Below are 22,126 nucleotides of genomic sequence, written 5' to 3' on the forward strand. Positions count from 1 at the left end.
TTGGTGAGGAAATGAGATGAGTCTGGTTCTTAAAAGCAACATGTGACACCCTTTCTGGATGGCCTGACTGGATAGACTTGCCTTTTTGTTTCGTGGTTAAACAGACCAGGGCTTCATGGATGCTAGGCAAGTACTCTAACAACTGAACTACAGCCCCAGCCCGGCTTTCTTTTTTAAAAAGGTGTTTATGACAGGCTGATGACATGCCATTTGCAGATATTTTATTTTGAGACAGATATTTTATTATGTAGCCCTGGCTGGCCGGGAACTTGCTATGAAGACCAGGCTATCCTCAAACTCACAGAGATCTGCCTGTCTCTGCCTCCTAAGTGCTGGGATTAAAGGCGTGCACCACCACACCTGACTTGAAGATATACATACATACATACATATATATACATATATATGTCTTTTTGAGACAGGGTCTCCCTGTAGCCCCAGTTGGCCTGGAACTCTCTATGTAGACCAGACTGGCCTTGAACTCACAGAGATTCACCTGACTCTGCAGCCTGCATGCTGGGATTAAAGGCCTGTACCACCACGCCCAGCACTTGAAGATGTTTTTAATCCCAGCACTTGGGAGGCAGAGGCAGGCAGATCTCTGTGTGTTCAAGGCCGGCCTGGTCTACATAGTGAGTTCCAGGACAGCTGGGGCTACAGGGAGACCCTGTCTCAAAAAGACCAAAAAAAAAAAAAAATAGCTTTTTTCTTTTTACATGTCGTATAATTACTGGTGCTTTTGGGTTTATTATTATCACCTACTGCTTATTTTTTATATATTCATTTTTTGTCCTCTATTACTTTGGAATTTTCATGTTTTTTAAAAAATTATTCTTTTATACACCAGTAACTTTCTGGTCATTTATTTCCTACTCTTTTTTCAATGCTGGCTCAGTGGGTAAAGTGCTTGCAATACAAGTCTGACGACCTGCACTCAGCTCTGGCATTCACAGACATGGAAGGTGAGAAATGACTCTACAGAGTTGTCTTCTGACCTGCCATGCACCCACACATCATATGCACATACAAAAATAATAAGAAATGAGTGAGTGAATGAATTTTAAAGACCAAACAAAAACCATTGAGCTGGTAAGATGGCTCAGTGGATAAAGGCACTTGCTGCCAAGCCTGACGACTTGAATTCAATCCCTGGGACCCACATGGTGGAAGGAGAGAACCAGCTCTTGAAAGCTGTCCTTTGACCTCCATGCTTGCACTGTGGCTCATCCATGCTGATACACACACATATATACAAAGAAATAAACAAATACAATTTTAAAGGGATAACAATAGCACTAAACCATTACAGTAGTATTATATTTATCCATTGTCATCATGAATTTTAATTTCATATGCTTCAGGTTTTTTTACATTATGATTACTGTTTTATAAGTCAGTAGGGTACATTGACACACACTTTTTTTTCCTTTTAATTTTCCTGACATTTCTATATTCTTGGCTAAGATCATATTTCCTCTGCCTAAAAAAGTAATCTTTTTAGTTTAATAAAGTTTCCTGGTGAAAAATCTTAATTTCCTCCTAAAATGTTAAAGATATTTTCTTTGGGCATCACATCTTTTATTGGAAATTGTTTTATTGTTTAAAATATGTAACTACACTGTTTCTTGCCTTCAGTTGGTCCTATTAATCAGTTGTCTGAAAATGTAAAGTATAAAACATTGTTTCAAGTTAATACAATAGAAATTATATTTATATTATTTCAACTCATAATTCTATAGTACTTAATTTTTTAAAAATGTTTTCTAAGCTGGGCATAATGGAACACACCTTTAATCCCAGCACTTGGGAAGCAGAGGCAGGTGGATCTCTGTGAGACAGAGGCTAGCCTGGTCTATATAGCCAGTTTAAGGCCAGCTGAGGTTATGGAGAAATCCTGTCTTTAAAGAAAAAAAAAAAAAAGAGGTCTTTTCTGACGAGCTATTCTGCTGAATCAATATGAATCAACATTCCTCCGAGGTATAGCAGTGCTGTGTCAAAAATGAAAAGCCATGCTTAAAATGAGTACCTTTGAGAATGGATCCAGAATCCACTAAACAAAGTCACACCCTGACCTCTAACATGAGTATACTAAGACCCAGCAAGGATGAGTCACTCAATGTATTGGCTACTTTTATCACTGCTGTGACAAAACTCCTGACAAAAGCTGCCCAAGAAAGGAAAGGTTTATTTTGGACCAGGGTTAAAGAGGGACACGGTCCATCATGAAGGGGAAGGCATGAGAGCAGATGTGTGAGGTGGCAGGTCACACTGTGTCCACAGTCCAGGAAGCAGAGTGGCTGGTGCTCAGCTGGCTTTCTCTTGTTTTTCTTTTCATTCAGTCTAGGACCCAGCCCATGGGATGCTGCAACCCACGTGCAGGTGGGTCTTCCCTCCTCAGTCAAACTTAAGTGGAAACACCCTCACAGGCACTCCCTGAGGTGTGTCTCCTAGGTGGTTCTAAATCCAGTCCAGTTGATGAAAGGTTGACCATCACAGTCCTGTTTGGTATTTTATGATGAATGCTAAATCTCAGAACCAATTTCTGCCACATCCAACTGAAAACCTGCCACTTTTGAAGAGATAGAGTATTTCACAGATGACAGAAATCCATTTTGTATGCTAACAAATTTACATACGTCAAACCACATACATTATGCATGTGCTTCATCAAATTATCTTTCAGTGCTAGGGTTGAATCTAGGGCCTCACACCAACTGGGTAAGTGCTCTGCACCTGAGCCGCACCCCAGCTCTGCTTCAGTGAAGTTTGACAAATGTGTTCATCCTGAAATCACCAGTCCAATCCACCAGTTCAAATGAACTTCCCCTGTACCCTTTACAGAAAATGGTCCCTCTAGCATCTGATCTCAGGCTGCCAGTTCTAGGACTTCATATTAAAATGGAGTCATGTGGTGTAAACTCTGTTTATCTGGGTTTTTTGCTCTCATCATAATGTGTTTGAGAGTCTCACACGTTATCATGTAACACATTATTATGTTCATCTTTAAACTGATGAACAGTAACTAGTTCCTGTTGGGTGGTTATGCCCGTTTCCTCATCCACCTGTCAATGGACACTTGAGTTGTTTGTTAGGGGTTTTCCCTTGCAAGTTGTGGCTTCTAGGAAAAAAGTGTTGGTGAATATTTGTATACAAGTCTTATTTGAGAAACACATTATTATGTTTTTATTTTTATGTCTAGAAATGCAACCTATGAATCATATTTGTGTTAGTTAGCTTTCTGTCACTGTAACAAAACACCTGACATAAATGGCTTGCTAGTTTTTGAGGTTGCAGTCTGTAGTTGGTTGGCTACATTGTTTCTGTTCCTGTGACAACATAGAGCATTGTTTGGGGGGGTCACTTGGCAGAGGAAACTGCTTACCTCATAATGAAAATAGAAAGAAGAGGGATCATAGTCTCACTATCCCCCTCAAGGCCACATCCCTGTGGTCTAATATTCTTTCATTAGGCCTCTTATCAATAGAGCTGCTGGCAGGGAACCAGGACTTCAAGATGTGTGCCTTGGAGGTACACTCAAGTTTCAAACTACAGTGATAGTGTAAGTCTATGTCTAATTTTATAAGAAATAACCAATCAGTATAGCTGGGCCCTTTTGAATTCTATCGGTAATGCATGAGTTAGTTGCTCTACATCTTTACCAGCACTTAATGTTTTTGATCCTTCAATTTTAGCCACCTTTGTGGTGATATCTTAATGTGATTTTATTATTTACTCAAAATAAACATTTTTATATGGTTTTAATTTAAACTTTTCTGGGTCAGTAAGATAGCTCAGCAGGTAAATGTGTCTGCAGCCAAGTTCACTGACCTAAGTTGACTACCAGGTACCCACATGGTTGAAGGGAAGAACCAACTCTTGTAAGTTGTCCTCTGACTGCCACATGTGCACGCACACACACACACACAGACAAGCACACACACTAAAAATTATAATAACTAATTTAAACTTTTCTGACCATGTTGTTGAAGCTATTTTCATGTGCTTTATGGTCATACATGTATCTCCTTTGTGAAATTCTGTTTTTAGAATTTCAATTTTATCTATTATTTGTTTCAGACAGAATCTTGCTATGTAGCTCATGCTAGCTTCAAACTTGTAGTTCTCCTGCCTTGGCCTCCATGTAAGTGGTGGAATTACAGGTGTTCACCCCCATGCCCAGCTTCTGGGTTGTCCATTTTAAATGGATTGCTTGTTACTGCAGAGTTGGGCAGTTCTTTGTGTATGTTAGCTAGAAGTCCTTGAGAGGATGAACTGTATACTTTTTTTTCCCTAGTCTTCAGAATACACTTAGATTTCATTTCTCCTATAGTGTTAGCAGTGGCAGAAAGTATTGCTCTTTCTATAAAAGTCAGGAAAACTTGGCCTCTTCTACATCATTTTGTGACCTTTAAAACAAGTCAGGAGCGGGGCTAGAGAGATGACTCAGTGGTTAAGAACACTGACTGCTCTTGCAGAGGACTCCGGTTCAGTTCCCAGCACCCACATGGTGGCTAACAACCATCTGTTACTTCAGTCCAGATGATCTGATGCCCTCTTTCTGGCCTACGTGGACATTGCAGACATGAGTGTACTTATATACATGCAGGCAAAATACTTAAAAAAATATATCAAGACAACAGAAAAACCAAAAACAAGTCAGGAGGACTTGACTGGTCATATAGGGTTGAAGATTAACTAGCTCATTGTTTTCTTTCTTTTCTTTTTCCACATTTTTCTGTCTCTCTGTCTCTGTTTCTTTGTCTTGTCTCTGTTGCTCTTTCTCTGTCTCAGTCTCTCTCTGTTTCTCTGTCTTTGTCTCTTTCTCTGGAGACATGGTCTTACTTTCAGCTCAGGCTGTCCTGGTAATTGCTGTGTAGACCATCCTGTCTCATCTTTCACCTGCTGGGATTATAGCAGAAGCCACCATGCATCTTTGGAAGAAGCAGCTCCTTTCTTGCTTGGGGCAGCAGGAGGTTTATGCCCAATCCCTCTCTTAAGGCTTCTGTCTTATCTTCAACTGCTTCATAAGTACCAAGACTAAAAAGTATAAATACTACATACAGGGATGGGAGTTCAGCTGGGGAGGCATGAAGGGTGCCCCAGATGAAACGTGAAAATGGCCTTCCACGGGAAGCCAGCTTCTCCTTTAACCAAATCCAGTCATGCCAAGGAGGCAGGAACTGCCACATAACTGTGCTTCAACCCAGGGGCCACCCTTCTGTGTCCACAAGTGTCTGCTTTGTACATTGTGTCCTGAAGTTCTGTGGCATCCACAAGCCTAAGTTCTGGGTATGAACCATTTTCCTCTGAAACAAAACAAAGCTAAACAAAAAACAAAAACCAAACTCCAGGGTCATGAAGATGCCTCTATCAACAGCGTAAGGACCTAGGTTGGATCCCCAACACCCACATGCTGGGGAGGTGGGAACAGGAGGATTCTTAGGGCTTGTTGGGCAGGTAGTCTAGCCAATGGTAAGCTTCAGATTCAATGAGAGACCATCTCAGAAATAACATGGAGAGAGATGGAGGAATACACCTGATGTGGACCTCTGACTTCCACATATACACACGCAAATACATAGATGAAGCAAACAAAACAAAGCAAAAACAAATGAACAAAGCTCAGGGATCTTCTTCCTTCTTTTTCTCTTTTTGAGGCACAGTCTTACTCTGTGTCCCAGGCTGGCCCAAACTCTATGTGAACCAGGACAGACTCAAACTCATGAAAATTATTCTGCCTCAGGCTTCCAGGTGCTGGAATCATCAGAATGAGCCACCATATCTGGCTTCAAGGATCTTTCTTACATCTGATACCAGAGCTTTGTATTTCTAAGAGAAAATATTCTTTCTGGGAAAGTTGATGTGGTGTTGTCTAGAAAGACACAGCTGGAATATGCAAATAAAAAACACATTGAGAGGCTCCCAGGCACTCCCGACCACAAGAAAAAAACAAGTGATAGAAACTGCTTTAAGAAAAGTTGGCAGGGTTGGAGAGATGGCTCAGGGGTTAACAACACTATCTGCTCTTGCAGAGGACCTGGATTTGGTTCCCAGCACTCACATGGTGGCTAACAACCATCTATACCTCTGGTTCCAGGGCATCTGACACCCTCTTCTGACCTTTTGGGGCACTGTATGACACAGGTGCATTTGCATACATGCAGGCAATACATTCATATACATAAAATAAAAATAATAAATAAAAAAATTTAAAGTTGGCTTTTCTAGCATAAATCCCAGACTCAGGTACTAACTGATCCCAGATGCCAGTGGCCCTGCTGGTCAGACTCTCAATGCATCTTTATTGTGCATATTTCAGTTGAACTTTTTCAGGTCACACCACATCAACTTTTCTGGAAAGAATACTTTCTGTTGAAAATGCAGAGTGCATGCAAATGATTTTGAGTGAAGGCTGGTTTATGTTGGGGTTAGGTGCCCAACATCCATCAAAAATATCTGCTTGCTTTCTACCATGGCTTCAGTGTGACTTATCCCCACCACAACAGGCATCGAGGCTTGGTCCCCAATGCAGCAGTCTTTCAGATGCTTGGGGTCAGGAGAACTCCACTCTGGTGAGGGGATTAATGAAGTTCTCCTGAAAGTGAGCTGTTACCGCGAGAGCAAGCCTGACACCTCCACAACTCTCACAGACACAGGCTCTTAAACATAGGATGTCACACGACCCTCTAAGATACCCTCACCAGAAGTTGAGCAGATGCTGGCACTGTGCTTAGAACTGTGGACTCAATAAACCTCTTTTCTTTATAACTATGTGTTTTGTTAAAACAACAGAAAATGGAGAAAGCCATCTTATCCTCCGTTTCCCTGGGGGCAAGAAACATGATATAGGCAAACTATTGAAACTTCCTAATGTTTTCTCCTCTCGCCTATCTGAACTCACCATTCAGCCCTTGTTATGTGTGGCTGTACCATCCACATAACCAGTCTGGACTTGCTTTGTGAATGGTCAAGACCATATTTGCCAGGACTGGCCACCTTGATGGCTGCCTCATGGACCTCCCTGGAGAGGAAGAAAGGAGAAGTGCGCTGCAAGGTGTTGAAGGAAGGCCCTCTTACCCAATCTTGTTTGTTTTGGAGAAGCACCAAAACAAGTGTGTATTTGTGCCAACTCTTAATTAATGCCTGTAGTCAAGCCCAAACTGCACACGGGTGTCTCCTCTGCTGGCTCCATGCTCCATGCTCATGCTCCACATGCTCCACTCTATTTGCTCGCCCAAGAGCCAGGTACAACCCAGTCCTATCTCCACAGGGCAGAAGGAGCCCTGTATGGAGACTGGGGCCAGCAGGAAGGGCCGGGCTCATTTGCAGCATACTTTGATAATAAGAATAGCTCCCTCTCAGGGTTCTGAGGGTCACAGCTCCTTTCCTGCCCTTAGCTCTGCTAGTCTGAGGTCCGTGAAACCCTCACAGAGAGACAGCACTGGTACTGAGCTCCCTTGTGGATGTAGGAAGCAGACCTTCCTGAGAGTTGCTGAGTGGCTTTTTGCTTTCAGCACTGAACTAGAAAACTGCCACGCATACAAGCAAAGTGGCAGCCCTGGCCCCTGCTCCTCAGACCTGACTCCCTTTCCGCAGTGTAACAGGGTCTTCTTGCTATGCAGCCCAGGCTGGCCTTGAACTCACCATCCTCCTGATCAGTCTCCTAAGTGCTCGGACTGTTATAGGCATGCACCACCACTCCTGGCTTCTATAGGACTCTTTGGAGTTCCAACCTTACTATATAGGAAGATATTGAGGGTAGTCCTTGACCTCTTGGTTTGAAGTTACACATATGCTGAGGTGTTCAGAGGGAATAAGACAATGCTGGGGGTGGGTAGTGGGGAGAGGTCTTTGCTGATACCTTAAACACTACTCTGAAGCCTGGGTAGGACTTCTGCAAACAGAGCAGTGGGCAGGGTATTAAGAGCTAATGTGCTCAGGAGGGAGCTGAATGTAGCATTTGGAACCCCAAGACTGACAGATCAGCCTGCCAGACAATATGTCAGAAGAGATCATGATGAGACAGGATTTCCTGGGCTTCTGAGGGTCTCTATCTTCCCCCACCCACAGGGAGCTGAGTTGTGAGACACGGCTGGGTGTCAGTGTCAGTTCCTCCCTGTTTCGTAGCTTTCCATCTCCCCACTCTTGGCAGTTAGGACCTGACTAGGACTGCGCTCATCCATCAAGCACACTGGCCAAGACCCGGGGGCCTAGGTTGGGGTGGTGCATGCTGCTGCCCCGAGGGCTCAACTCTCTGCAAGTGGTTTTTGCTCAGCACTGATAACAGACAGCCCCAAGGGAATCCTGGGTGCTGAGATCCCATCAGGTGGGTTTGGTTCTAGAGTCAAGGGACATTGTGGCTTCAGGTCTGATGGAAGTAGAAGCAAGTTGGTTCTTGAGCTAGAAGATTCTAGATCCTGGAAGGGACATAGCTTCTGTGGTCTGGTTCTAAGATGTGGCTTTGGGAACCGTTTTTGAACTTTGAATCTGTTTCTTCAGCCCTCACATAATACAAATTGAATGAGCATGCTTAACTAAAAAAATCTGAAATCAAATCAGAAACTTTCTGCTACCAATGTGACACCATAAGAAATTTGATACCCAATCTCATAGGGCAGATTCACAGTCAAAATTCAGGTATATTGAAGACATTGTATGAATGAAACTTCAGACCTTGAAGATACATAAAAATACATGAATTTTCATGTTTTAACTTGGGTTCCATCCCCATGATACCTCATTATATATACAAATATTACAAAGTCTGAACAAACCCCAAATCTGAGACATTTCTGGCGTGATGCATTTTGGATAAGGGTCAGCCTAGACAGTCAGCACCAAATATCCTTTGATAAATCTCTGTCTCCTAGAACGCATTGTAGTGGACTCATTTTCTGCACCCAAGTTCTTGGTAGTTTGGCCTCTGTGATCAAAAAAGTGGTGGCACAGGCCTTTAATCCCAGCACTTGGGAGGCAGAGGCAGGCGGATCTTTGTGAGTTCGAGGCTAGCCTGGTCTACATAGTGAGTTCTAGGACAGCTGGGGCTACAGGGAGACCCTGTCTCAAAAAGAAAAAAAAAGGGATATTTCGAGTGACTAAAGTAAAGTCATAAATGAAGCATGTTGCCCTCCTTGGAGACAGCAGCCGTTTAAAAAAAATTTTGTTTTTCCCTTTGTTTTTCTTGAATTTTTAAGAATTTCATACAATATATTTTGATCATATTTAGACCCTTATCTATACCTCTCTTCTAGGCTCCCCCCATTAGATTTCATGTACTCTGTCATATATGTTAAGGCCTATCGAGTCAAGTTTGTGTTACCAAATGTCCATCCACTGGAGCCTGGTTAACTTATCCAGTGTCCCACCCTTAAAGAAAACTGACTCTCCCTCTCTCAGAGGTTATCAGTTGCCAATAGTTCCTCAGCTAAGGCTGGAGCTTCTTCCCCACTTCCCCACTTCTATGCAGGGTATTTGTCTGACTTGAGCTTACATGGGTCTTGTGCATGCTGTCACCATTGCTGTAAGTTCATCTGAGTAACTTACCAGCTGCCTGGAAAACTCTGTTTCCTTGTGGTCATCTGCCACCTCTGGCTCTTAACAATCTTTCTAGCTCTTCTTCTGCAGTGGTCTCTGAGCCTTGGGTGGCAGAGTTTTGACATAGATGTCCTGTTCCCTTTAAAAAAACTAAATTTAAATTACATTTGTGTGTGTGTGTGTGTGTGTGTGTGTGTGTGTGTGTGTATCAGAAGACAACTTGCAGGAGTCAGTTCTCTACCATGGCTTCTGGACATCAAACTCAGGTTATCAGACTTGGTAGCAAGTACCCTCCCCCCCGCCCCCCCCCCCCCGGCTAAGCCATCTCTCCAGCCCAGAGATGCTCTCTTTACTTTACTATGGAGGCTCTCTCTGCAGGAGCAGAGCCCTAACAGTGCTGGCCAAATCTGCATACCCCGATGGACCCTTAGGTGCATGGCCATGGACTCCATAGAATCAGCAGGCAATCTCCGTCCTGGTTGATTTAGTGCCAAGTTAATTATTTCTTTCTCCAAAGGCTACTCCCCTCCCTTTCTGGAAGAACAATCTCCTGGTAATTAGCCATATCTGTAGCATCTTACTCAATCACCAGTGGAATTTGTTTCTCCCACTGTTCCCTGTTTCACAAAATTTGACACAGCCCCTGCTACCTGGTTTTATCAGCTGTATAAGCGCCAGGTACAGAGAGGACATTGCACCACTTTGAAGAATATTGCATGGAACAGAGAGCGTGATTGCTATCTTTAAACACTGGTTGCCTCTAGGACATCTCCCACTGTACATACTGTGGGTTCCCAAGTTTTGCTCAATTTAATTGCATGCTAAAGCCTCCTTACCCCAATTGCTGCCCTAGTCATGGATCATGAAGGCTCTTGGGCTGAACAATTGCAGTAGTCTTGTTGCCCATAGCCTTACCCACCCTATTTCATACACAGGGACAAGGGCCAGGGGCACTACTCTGTGTCCTCTCTGGCACAGCCCCAAGCCTTTCCTCTGCCTTCCTTCCCCACACCTGACTTTCATCTGACTTGGATGGCAGTGCCTGCCCCTCCACCTGTGAGATGCTCTCTTGCATTTACTGGTCCAGCATCCAACTCAAATACTGGCTCTTCAGCTCCTTCCTGGGTCTTCCCAGGCAGATTGTGCCCCCACCCCCCAGGTCCTACCCCTCTTGCAATACTGTTTCTGGTTCCCTGCCAGAGTAGAGGCATCTTCCTCACTCTTATGCTGTAAGCTGCCTGAAGTCAGGGATATAGGCTTGAATCTCTCACAAAGCATGTTCTGTGAAACAGGTATACTGGCAGACATGAGTGAGCTATGTGCACAGGGCTTCCCTGAGCTGCTTCAATTGGTACAGTTGGATCAAGGAGAGAAGTTGGGATACTTGCCATCTTAATTTTTTAAAAAATCAGTGTTTTGCCTTTAATTCCAGCACTTGGAAGGCAGAGGCAGATGGGTCTTTTCTGTGAAGTTAAGCCCAACCAGGTCTACATATGATGTTCTGGGGCTACAGGAAGACCCTGTCTCAAAAAAAAAATCGATGTTTTAAAATATTTATTTTTGTGTTTAAGGGCAGTGGTCAGAAGACAATTTGGGTCCCAGGAATCAAACTCAGGTCATTAGGTTTGATGGAACTGCCTTTACCCACTCAGCTCTCTCACCCACCCCTAAACCTCACTTTTCAGAAAGCTGGATGTAGATGTTGGGAAGATGGCTCAAACTGGTAAAATGCTTGCTATACAAGCATAAGGACAAGCATTAAGTTCAGATCTCCAGCACCCACATAGAAGCCAGTATACATCTGTAACCCCAGTGCTTGGGCAGAGACAGGCACATCCTTGGAGTTCATTGGCCAACAAGTCTAACCTCCAGGTTCAGTGAAAGACCCTGTCTCAGAAAATAAGGGAGCGAGCAATTGAGGAAGATACCCAACTCGACCTCTGGCTTCCACATGCATGTGTACATACCCACAGAAATAGGTACATGCAACACACATACACATAAAAAAGAAAAAGAAAATTAAAAGCCATGCATGGTGGGGCAGGCTTATAATCACAGCCTTAGGAAGCTGGAAACACAGGAATCCTTGAGGCTTATCAACCAGCCAGCCTTGCCTACTTGGCAAACACCACAACAGAAGAGCTGTCTCAAAACACAATATGGATGGGAACTGAGAATTAACACTTGAGGTTGGCCTCCACAAAAACCTATGCACACATGTACCCACATGAGCATGTACCCACATGCAGACATACACACACACACACACACACACACACACACACACACACACACACACACACACACACACAAGCAATAGATTGCACCTGAGGAACAACACCCAAGACTGTCTACTAGCTTCCACAGGCCATGCATTGTATACATGCGCACCTACCCACATTCACCTGCACACACATAAACACATGTGCATACACACATACACATATAAACTTGACCCCCCCCCATTTCTTGAGTGTTTGTTCTTTAAGTAGTGGGGCTCCATAATGGAAAAATACACACTGTCTCACCAAATAGAACTTTCTCCATTTAAGGGTTTGAGTTTAAACACCCCTCCCCTGCCCAGTTTACACCAATGATGGGGTAGGAAGCAGGCCATGGCAGTTTTGATACCTCTAGGTGATTTTGTTATACGTGAGACTCTAGGACCTCTATGGCCTCAGCTTGATGGCAGATACTTGACTCAGGACATCTGCATGAGATCAGAAGTGTGAACAGCTGCACCCAGACCCAGGTACCCTCTTTTTGAGAGCCATTGGGTTCCGTGGATGAGGTGGTAACTGGCAGAGGCTGCTAGCTGAGTGATCAGGAGGCCTGAGCACAGGAAGGAGGGAGAAGGAGGAGAAATTGGTATAGGAAGGAGGTCACTGGGAAAGCTAGGTCAGGACACTGAGTGTTGTCCCCTCTGGTGTCTGAGTGTAGCCCACCTGAGCCACTCATTCCTCCCCTGTGCACTGAGTTCCCCCTGTCTGGGCTAGGTAATAGCATGCCACCCAGTACAGTGAGACTTCTTCTCTGCCTCTCAGGTGTAATGAAGAGGTACAGGGCAAACTAATGATTTCTTTTCAGAAAACGTTTCAAGAATGAGGGACTCCAAAGTGAGAAATGCACAATGCCTGCCCTTGAGGGTCTTCTTGATTGGCAGCTGAGAAAGACTGTGTAAACAAAGGGAAATGTAATGTGACAATGCCATAGGATCACATGCCTAAGCAGTGGTGAAAGTGAGTGAGCCTCAGAAAGCCCTGCTGGGACAAACCAGGAAAAGAGCTGTACACTCTAATGTGTAGCTTGGCTCTGTGTCCAGCATCCTTTGGAGTTTTCTACAGACCAGGAAGATGCAGTTCAAACACTGCCAGGCTTGCTAAAGTTCCACAGTTCATGGAGGATGAGGCAGGAACTGCTCCATGTGCTCCTGCACAGACGAGCTCCCCTGCTACCCTCTTGCTTCCTTCTGCCATGGTTTGAGAAATGTCAGTTCATGGCACATTCCAGAAGAGGGGTGAACCCTGGGGAATTAATTGGGGGCCTTGGGAGAAGGATGACTTAATAAGACTATGATGGAGGGGATTGTATCTGACTCATTTATTGCTGGACCCCAGTGTCTGGCACATCACTCTGTAGACATTCTACACACCACTGGATGATCTGAGGGAGATGAATTCCACAGAACTCAAATGCAGCAAGCAGTGTCGAAGATATGCTAGCTCCTTCTTGCAGGTGAGGGTTCAAGTTCAGGGAATGCTAGACGAGTTGTAGTTAGAGAGCTAAGTAAGACCATGCCATTCCTGGCCCATGTCGGTGCCAATGTGTGACAGGTTTGTCCCCTAGGTGACTCAGCTCCACTGTGGGCAAAGGAAGAGTGGCAAGTCACTTAGCTGGAGTTAGGTAGACACTGATAAGGGAAGCAAAAATGGACACAAGAGGGGACTGGAGAGATGGCTCAGCAGTTAAGACCACTGGCTGCTCTTACAGAGGACCTGGGTTCAGTTCCTAGCACTGACGTGGTGACTCACAACTGCCTGTAACTCCAGTTCCAGGAAAGAAACCATTCCCCTCTTCTGGCCTCCACAGGCATTGCACGCACATGGTGCATTTCCATACAAGCAGGCAAAATTCTCATACACATAAAACAAAAATAAAAATTAAAAAAGCAGACACAGGTGACTGATTAGAGTAGGACAGACCAGGGCTAAGACAGAGATGGCCAAGAAAGACCTTATAAGGGAGTCAGTGGGCTTTGTCTTGCTCATTGACATGTCCCCAGGGAGAAGTGGGATATAGAAGGCAGTCAGTGGACACCCACAACCTTCAGAGAACTCTTCACTCAGAGCACAAAGACAGCAGGCCACAGTTCCAGCGTGTTTTGCTCTAACTCAGGAGGCAGAGGCAGGTGGACTGAAGAGGTGCAACTGAAGGTAGCCTGGTCTACATAGTGAATTCTGGGCCAGCTGAGGCTACATGGAGACAACAAACAAACAAAACAACAGTAACAACAGCAACAAAAACCATATGAGAAAGAAGCCAGTTATTAAAAAACAAATGTATGAATTCATTTATATGAATTGTCCAGAATAATAAATTGATAGAAACAGGAAATAGATGAGAGGTTGCCAGGAGCAGTGTGTGTAAATGATGTGTAGTTTCTCTTCAGAGTGATGAAAAAATAACTAGAATGGGGGTGTTTGCACAACTCAGTGTGAATATTCCAACCAGCAGCCATGAAGAGGTATTTTATGGTAAGCGATGCATCTCAGTAAAACTGATATTAAAAAACAAGATGGGGACTGGGACTCGGGCTAAATGGTAGAGTCTTCACCCAGCATGTGCAAGGCCCTGAATTCAAACCCCAGGACTACCAAACAAAAACAAAACAAGATGAAGCCAAGCATGGTGGTAAACACTCATAACCCCAGCACTCCAGAGGTTGGAGGCAGGAAAACGAAGTTTCAAGCCAGCCTGGGCTATGTAGTGAGAACCTGTCTCAAAATCAAGCAAGCAAGCAAAAACAAACGGACGGACAAAAATTCAAGGTGGACGTCTTTGTAGTCCAGATGCTGTGAAGGGATTCTTTTTGTTCCTTTCTGCCACATTCCAGGCTTCTGGTAGACTTTTCTATCTGGCCGCAGGCGGAGGGTTCACCGGCCAGCTCCCTCTCAGTCCTTCTATCCTCTGAGAGCAGGGCTATTACAGAGCAGAATGGAGAGCAGCCTAGGGAGAGAGGGTCCCAACTGCAGACTTCACTCTTGCCTGCTCAGCCCCTATCCCCTGGATGAACCTGCCAGATCAGACTCCTCTGAGTTCTCCAGTCCCTGTCTGTGGACTGTTTAACACCGTGGGTAATAAAGGCTGATGTGACTCTGAGTAAACATGGAACCCATGGTCCCCTGCACACTACCCATCCATAAGCTGCGCTTTAAGCCCCAGCTGTGTAAAACACCAGGAACAAGAATTCTGGGGGTTGCTATGGCTCTGGAGTGGTCATGAGCCAGTTGAGAGGCAGGCAGGGCTGAGTGTGGCATCCATCCCCAGTTCTGGCTGAATTGTTTGGGGCTTTTTACACCCCCTCGTGGCAGAAGCACTCATTCCTGATGTTCTGGGGGCCACTGTCCAGCTATTCAGGGTATGGCCACAGCCAGTAGGCCTGTTGTGTGCTGCCTCTGCTGGGTCAGGAGAATGGCCACTGGAACCTCAGGCCACAGCAGTGCAGCCAGAGCCTGCGGCTCACTCTGGCACCACCGGAGTGATGGCAGGGTGGGGGTTGTTGGAGTTGGCCCTGGGAACACATTCCCACAGGGAAGAAAGACAATGGTGTCCTGGCTTGGACCAGGCCCTGTGTCAGGTCCAGCGACCTCGCAGCAGGGAGGTAGCAGGAACACACTGAGAGACAGAGTCTCAACCAAGCACAAAGAGAATGAAACAGACAGTGGACTCCATTGTTAGCATGGAAAAAAAATGCTCACAGGCTAACTTACTATTCTCTATGCAGCCTTTTTTTCACAAAAAAATACACAGCCTTCAAAATATCTGTGAGAGTGGAAACTTACACTCACACTTTCTTTTTCTACTTGATGATGGTTAATAATCATGATGACCTCACAGTCTGATATGGTCATTTTCTTTATCCAGAGGTATAGTGGGTATCTTCACCTCTTTCATTGAAATAACAAAATGCCTGAGGCTAGATAATGCATAAAGAAAGGAGGTCTGTGTACCTTGAAGCTTCTGAGACCAATGAGCATGGTGCTGGCCTCCACTCTGCTCTGGTAAGGATCCTCCCGCTGCACAGCAGTGAGACACAGGGCATCATGGTGGCAGTCTATTTGGGAAGGAGAGAGCACAGGCTAAGGCAGAAGGCTGAGGGATCAGGGGCCAGGCTTGATGTTTTTTATTACATCCTATGTGCTCAGGAACTTCATGAGCTTAATTCCCACTGAGGACAGGGTCCCCAGTCATCCACTTGCCTTGCTCCAGGCTCAGTCTCTTAAAGATCCCCCACCTCAACACCACCGCACTGAGGACTAAGCCTCCAATGCATGAGGCTGTGGGGAACGCCACATTGGGGGTCAGGGCAGGAAATAAATCCTCCAACTCTTTCCAGAGTACGCTTGCCACTGCCTCTCATGAACGTTCTAGAGGACACACACACACACACAGACACACACAGACACACACAGACACACACAGACACACACACACACACACACACACACACACATGCAATACAATTCTCAAGTAGGCTGTGAATGTCTCCCCACCTACTTGCAGCCAGGTGTTTGGCGAGACAATCACCTTGGCCTTGAGATCAGAGATGGTTATGGAATCTTTGGGACATCAAGGTTACCAGATGCCTTAGCCCCAGCTGTGATCTATCATGAATTTAATGAACTCCAGCACCTCTCAGGGACCCTCCTTATTCCTGGGGCTGAGGAGGCCCAGAACCTTTATGGCATCCCCAACCTGCGATAGATGATGGAGCACTTCAAAGAAGGCACGTAGTACAGGTCACAGCAACTCTGGAATGCTACCTGCTATGGCTGTGAGATAACATTCAGGTGCTGTTTATGCCCATGGGAATCTAATCCATCATGTCAAGTTCAAAGACGAATATGAATTCATACTTTGGGACTGAATTCATTTTTAAAAAAACAAGAAAATGAATGATGAAGCTACTTTTGATCCTTTGAGGGCATCTGTTAAAATGAAACATATTCTCTGAGGAGAGGGAGGGAGGGATGAGAGGCAGGACAGCCCAGGGTTTTTAGGCCGGTGAGCCATTCCTGTGTGCTATTGTGAAGGCAGGCACATGCAGGGACAGCTGTGTGACAGCTGAGTGTACCTTCATGGAGACAGTGGACACTAATGGACAGTAAGGCCACCATCTGGGTGTACATAGATGCTGCATAGACATATATGCAATAAAACACTCATACACATAAAAATAAAGTAAAAAATGTCCATTAAACATAGCCCTTGGATACCTTCTTTTCTGTGCTGATGATGCTTCGCAAACACAAAAGTTCCCCAAACTCTGCACCAGCCTCACAAAGGGACACTGAATAGGAAAGGCAAGGATTTACTGTGCATCAGGGAAAGCAGGGTTATGACAGGAAGCACAGTGGCTACAGTGGGCAGATTGAGCCTATTTTCTTTTCTTTTTTTCTTTTTTATTTTTGTCTTTTTGAGGCAGGGTCTCCCTGCAGCCCCAGCTGTCCTGGAACTAGCTATGTAGACCAGGCTGGCCTCGAACTCACAAAGATCCCCATGCCTCTGCCTCCCAAGTGCTGGGACTACAGGTGTGCGCCACCACGCCCAGCCTTTTTTTATTAATATTTTATTTATTATTTTTATTTTGTGTGTGAGTGCATTGCCTGCATGTGTGTAAGTGCATCCATGTCATGCAATGCTGGTGGAGGTCAGAAGATGGCATCAGGTCCCCTGGAACTGGAGCTACAGATGGTTATTAACCACCGTGGGGGTGCTGGGAATCGAACTTGGGTCCTCTACAAAAGTAATCAGTGCTCTTAACTGCTGAGCCATCTCCCCAGCCCCTTGAGCCTATTTTCTAAAAAAAAAATTTTTTAAAGCCCTAAAATTACAAAGATTGTGCTGAGGCTTGAGTGTGGCGACCCAGCTGCAGGTCTAAGAGATGTAGGCTACTAAGAGACTCAAGTGTTGTGAACTGGGAGATGATGAAGAAAGGGCCAAGAGTTCCAGTCCTGAGTCCATTTTGTTATGAAGACAATCAAATTGTGAGTTTATCTTCAGTTGGTTGTGGTTGGTCTTTGGAAGTGAATACACTATAAACATCCACAACAAATAGCCCTTTGAAAGAGGTTCCTGTGTAAAATTGACTGAATGTGTAGAGTAGAGGTTTTGGGGAAAACAAGTGGTTTCTACAGTGTGGGTGAACAGGGGAACCAGAGCTTCTGGAAGCTTTGCTCCAGTGATGGTGATGGGCACTTGGCCAGCCTCTAGGAAGAGGAACTGTGGGTCTCAAACACTGAGGATCCCAGCCAATTTTTGGTGACATTTGTGCAACATCTGCAAAATCCATTTTGGAACATTCTGCTTACTCCTTAGCCTTTAGCAGTCATTACTCATCATCCCCTCTCCTCAGCCTCTGAGAGCCAGGACCTAGTCCTCCTCATGGCTCTACAGATGTACATGTAAATTGGATTTATACAGAAGTTCTCGTTCGTATATATCCGTTTGCCACTGACTTCTTTCATCTATCGTAATATTTCCAAAGGCTCAACGTGCTGCAGCAAGGTAGTGCTGCATTCCTTTGGTAACGGCCCACCGTTTAGACCTGCCACATTTGTGTGGTTCTTCCTCAGGTGATGGGCATTTTGTTGTTTCCACTTTTAGGTTACAAAGACTGCAAACATTATTTGAGTAGAATTTCTTGCCTGGATGCTGTGGGAAACAGCATGCTAGCTGTTGGGTTAACACCTATGCTGGGCACTCCTGCAGTCAGGCACCTACTATCCCATTAACCTACTCAACAGCAGAGTAGATTTGGAATGGGATATATGCTGGACAGCTTCTATTGTCAACCTGATGCACCTGGGTAGAGGGACCCTCAGTTGAGGAATTTTCTTCATTGGATTGGCCTGTGGCCATGTCTGTGGGGCATTTTCTTGACTGTTGAGTGATGTGAGAGGGCCCAGCCCACTGTCGGCGGTGCCACCACTGGGCAGGTGGTCCTGGGCTATATAAGAAAGCAGGCTGAATATGGGCCAGAGGAGCAAGCCAGTAAGCTGTGTTCCTCCATGATCTGTTCTTGCCTTGAACGCCTCCCCTCCATGATGAACTGTAAACTGAAGGTAAAATAAACCCTTTCCTCCTCAAGTTGGTTTTGATCAGTGTTCTTATCACAACAATAGAAAGAAACTAGGACAGGAGCCAATGAAAATGTCACACTTATCTGAGTATGAGCCTGGATCTCCTTAGCCCACTGGCCAATCTGGCATTAAAATCCAACCCAAGAGACAGTCACACCTGACAAGCCACACCCTAGATTTAGTTAAATCCACTTTTTAAAAAAGAAGGAAAGAAAGAAAAAAGAAAGCAGGACCCAGTGTTACCCATTGTGCAATACTTTCCAAATTTGGTAAGTTGAACTTTGTTGTATGATCAGATAGTGACATGAAAATATTGATGTTGGTCCAGGGTTAAAGCTACATCTTGGAGCCATCCTAAAGTCAGGTGCAAGAGGCAAAAGCTGCCCAGTGAGAGTTGAAAGCAACTCCCCCAGACTCCACCTAGTGAACCCTGCCAAGTAGACCCTGAAGTTCTCTGCTTTCTGGGGTCCCCTGCGGGCCTCCTGCTATGTGTCGGAGTGGGGAAGGCAGTCCAGCAAGGAAGATAAGCTGGAAGCAGGCGCCCTACAGATCTGCAGCAGATCAAGCCAGGCCTTCCTATCCTGCCACCCAACATATAAGAAACGTAAAACCTTAATTCCAATTAGACAGCTATTGATTACCCCCAAGATAAAAGTGCCACAATAGCACCAATAGAGACAGTTTGCTGGTCCAGTCACTGTTGTGGTTCATAGACTTTACAGCCGGATAGGACCACTGATGGTTTTCTCCCTTGGCAGCTTGCATAGTGTCCTCTGATACCTTGAGAGCTGGTCTTCAGGGAGGAGGCTTCCAGGTCAGTTCCAGCTCAATCGCTCCAAGTTCTGTGTTCAAAGTATGTCCTGTCTTCAGCAATAGAGTCTTTTCTTCAAGTTCTAGGAGCAATCAAAGGCTATGGCAACAGCTTGTATTATTTTGGTAGTTTCTTGGACTATCCTGACCAACTTGGATGACAATTTCCCTTGCCTGGCACTGTGATTTTATATAGATGTCTATATAGTTATTCTATAGTTATAGACTTCCCAGGGAACATCCCAGAAGAGGGAGCAGAAAGATTGTAAGAGCCAGAGGACAAGACCTCTGCTGCTAGTTAATGTGTCCTAGACCTGATAGGGAAGCTGCACCAATGAAATGTCCACAGCGTGGTCGTCTAATGAGATCTGCATAATGGCAAAACCAGTGGACGTGCCAAGCTGGGGGAAATTCATAAGATCACACCTCTAGATGAAGAGCTACAGGTAATTGTCACTGAAGGAGGGAGAATCAGTTTTTTCTGGGGACTAGCTCCCTGAGAGGTTCTTTAATGCCACGTGGACAACCCTAAACACAGGTATACAAGAGCACCACTAAATGGACTCGGTGCATTATACACATGCATACACACACACACACACACACACGCACACACACACACAAATATGTATCAAAGAAGAGGACAAGAAATTAAGAAGGAGTTGGGACATGGGAGGAGTTGGAAGGGGAATGGAAGTGATGGAAATAATGCAAATATACTATTTATGTATGAAACTCTCAAAAATTTTTTTTTCAAAGAAACTCAACACCAAGCTTGGTCCTTGGAAGAAAGGAAACAGAAGCTGTTGTGTTCTCAGCAGGACAGGCTCTGAGTACAGAGTGTCTCAAGTTCAAAGCAGGAAAGCACGTCCACAGTTAATATTTGGATGGGCCTGCCTGTCAGGGACAAGGGGCCCTGGCCATGCACCTGTGGAGAGAGGCACAGGGTAGAAGGCAGGCCTGCCTTTGTGTTCTCCTTGTTTTTTCAAAGCTTCAGGGAGTGGTTCTAGAGGGAGGCAGAGCAGGGGGCGCAGAGCCTGCAGTGTTTAGAAACATTAGCCCTAGAGATCCTCAAGAAGACTCACTGCCAAGGACAGTGCTGTCCTGCAAAGTGTACTGGTGGCCCAGGAGACAGACGTCAGGAGAACCATGCTGAGCAAGCCCACTTCATCCAGCAGGGCACTGGGCATCAGGGCACACCCTTCCTTCTGAGTGAAGTTCCCCTGCTTGGGGCTCTTCATGTCCCACACATTTCCCCCAAGGCCACACTTTGATGATCTCTGCAGCAAGGGAAGCTGGGTGCCCAGCCCTTAACTCAGCACAGGGAAGGGCTAGGTGTCCAAAGGACAAGAACTGGCCATGAAATCAGGTCCTGAAGGGGACAGGGAAGCAGGGTGGGGATAGGGTGGGAGGAAGCCGTGTGGAAGAAATAGCCCAGGGTCAGGGAGAGTGTGTACATGTACAAGGATAAGTGAGCATGCATGTGTATGACTGTGTGTACTAGAGCAGATGAGTGTGTGTGAAATGTATGAGCACTGTGTGCAGGCAAGGGTGTGTGAGCATATGAATGTGGGTGAGCCTGCAAGTTTGCAAATGTTGTGAGTGAGCATGCATGTGTGTGCAAACAAGTATGTGTGAAAATGTGTGTGAGCGTGTTTGTTTGTGTTGTGTTTGTTTGTGGGTCCCATTTGTGAACATGTGTGTGAGCATGTGAGTGTAGTATGTGCTTGTGTGGCCATGGGTGTCCTAGCACATGTGCCTGTAGCATATGCATGTGAACATGTGATATGTGTGAGCATAAGGATATGGTGGTTTGAATGAAAATGTCCCCTATAGGCTCCAAGTATTTGGACATTTTGTCCCCAGTTGGTAGCTCTGTTTTGGGAGGTCTTAGAAGGTGTGGCTATCCTGGAGGGAGCACGTCACTTGGGGGTGGGCTTAGAGAGTTCTTAACCCTTGCCAGATCTCCAGTGCATGCTTGCTTCCTGTGCATGCTTGAAGATGTACAGTTTAGCTTCCGCTCCTCCTCCAGCCGCCTCTTCCAACATGCCTCCCCTCCAAGACAGACTGTAATTCCCCTGGAACCATAAGCTCAAATAAATTCTTCCTTTCATAAGTTGCTTTGGTCAGTGTTTCTTTCACAGCAACAGAACAGTGACAAATGCAGGTGGTAAGCCGTATGTCGTATGTATTTACCCTATTGAAAACAGGCAGGGGAGCCTGAAGAAAAGAGCTGAAAGAAGAGAGATGGTAGTGGGAAGGCTTATTTTCTTTCCCACTCTCCTGGCTCCTGGTGGCCCCCCTAGGACAAAACATCTCCCATCCAAGATGTTCCTCCTCCTGGGCTGGTGCCAGGATGTGGTAGTTTTAAACTTTCAGTGTGTCGGTTCAGTAAAAATTACTTGCTTTCTTCTTTCTTA

Source organism: Nannospalax galili, unplaced genomic scaffold (genome assembly GCF_000622305.1).
Source record: "Nannospalax galili isolate Female #2095 unplaced genomic scaffold, S.galili_v1.0 scaffold388, whole genome shotgun sequence".
NCBI classification, from domain to species: domain Eukaryota; kingdom Metazoa; phylum Chordata; class Mammalia; order Rodentia; family Spalacidae; genus Nannospalax; species Nannospalax galili.